This window comes from Haplochromis burtoni, unplaced genomic scaffold, assembly GCF_018398535.1.
Source record: "Haplochromis burtoni strain Fernald_Lab_line unplaced genomic scaffold, NCSU_Asbu1 Contig_279, whole genome shotgun sequence".
NCBI lineage: Eukaryota > Metazoa > Chordata > Actinopteri > Cichliformes > Cichlidae > Haplochromis > Haplochromis burtoni.
The window spans coordinates 781,252-782,936 of NW_024582640.1; the positions used below are offsets into that span (position 1 = coordinate 781,252).

The 1,685-nt window shown below is 39.1% G+C and overlaps 1 long non-coding RNA gene across 2 annotated transcripts; it reads left to right on the forward strand.

Moving 5' to 3' along the window:
- Window positions 1-6: 6 nt before the first annotated feature.
- On the forward strand, window positions 7-1,009 carry LOC121815710. 2 transcript variants are annotated; one of them, XR_006055306.1, is made up of 3 exons: window positions 7-274; window positions 355-389; window positions 475-1,009. It is a non-coding gene; the product is annotated as an uncharacterized LOC121815710 (long non-coding RNA). The 2 variants fall into 2 exon arrangements; XR_006055307.1 differs by having other exon boundaries at window positions 358-389.
- The last annotated feature ends 676 nt before the right edge of the window (window positions 1,010-1,685 follow it).

Consider the following 1,685-nt stretch of genomic DNA (forward strand, 5'->3'; position numbering starts at 1 on the left):
CTGTTTGGAAACGGGACCAAGCTGGACTTTGGGGGTAAGTCACTTTTCCAGCAGAGGTGACTCACATGGTATTATAAATAGGAGCAGATCATATTTGATGAACTCAGGATGAAAAGCTAAAAAGCTCTGTCATTTCTAGGATTTACAATGCGGCGAGATTCTCCTGCCCCGATGTATTTCTTAAACACAGCTTTAACACTCACCACCATCATCAGTGTGTTATCAACTTTTTTAGTGTATAAGATGAAAAAGAGGAACAACTGCCAATCCAGAGGTTAGAATTTTTGTTCTTATTTTACTCTTGTGTTTAAAAATAGTGGCATTGAAGTTTAAATCATTTCCTTTTTTCCTCAGCAGACTCAAACACAAATAATTCTGTAAATTTAGAGGTGAGTTTTAAAGTGTGGAAGTTCATGTGTTTTTAGGAAATGAGATTTCTTGTTGAATTGTTATTTTGATTCTTTTGGTATCCAGAGCACCCAAGAGGACAACCTTCATTATGCTGCTTTGAGAAAAATTAGGACGAAAGGAGCAAGAAGACAGACGAGCAACACCCAGGAGGAATGTGTGTACTCCGAATGTGTGTACTCCGGTATAAAGTAAACAGTAGAAATGATGATTTTTAGTATTACCTTTCTGCTGTAGTATTTTCATTTTTTGGTCTGAAAGAAAAGATATTTAAAAAATGATTTAACTGCTAACAGCATTTGATCACTTGTATAATTTTGAAATTCCTGTAAATGTAATTCCAGCAGATACTTTGTTTTGGATTGTTGGGTTTGATGTATTTTTAGTTTTTGTGTATCTTTAGTTTTTGTGTAATAATGTATAGTATTATAGTGAGTATTAGTCTCCCAAGTGTTCCCGTTCCCGACTGTGGAGGCCCGTACTCACATGGCCTCCACAGTCACCAGATTCCAGTTCCACAGAGCATCTTTGAGATGCGAGTTTCATATTGGGGATGTGCAGATACCAAATCTGCAGCAGATGCTGTCATAGCTGTATGGACCAATATGTCTGAGCAAGGTTTTCAGCACTTTTTTGAATCAATGTTTTAAAGAATTAAAGCTGTAAAAATGAGTGTTGGATACTGGATGGATATTGGATATTTAAAATGTAAAGATCCAGCTTTAATCGAGAGTATCCCAACAATAAGATAATCCCCAATGAGCACCAATACTCACACCATTTATTTCTGTGGAAAAAGATAAAACCCAGCTTTACAAACACATTTTAAAAAAATATTAATGCGATAAAAACAACGTTCTCAATTAAAATCTACAACTATCCAAGAAACCGTACAATGTCTCTCATATACTAAAATTCTACCCCCCAACAGTCCTGCAGTACCGTTGACCAGCAACGCTCAGGCTAATGTTCCTTATATAAAAACAAACCAGGAGAGAAAGTCCTCTTCTGCAATAGAGTCCACGCTCGGCAGGAAGCCAAGAAGATTTTCCTATGGTGGCCCTGTCCCTGCTTGACGGCCATGTCGCCACACAGTCCCGCCACACTCCACACTTGGTCTCTCGATTCCTCCAACTTCCCTCGTTGTGCTGCCCTGGAACAAATAAACACTGGACAGCAACGTTGTCGGCAACGTTGTCGGAACCGCCGCGGTGACGACAAAGCTGCATCCAACATATGACAGTGTGGAAAGCGTTACTCACAAATACAGGCAGAGG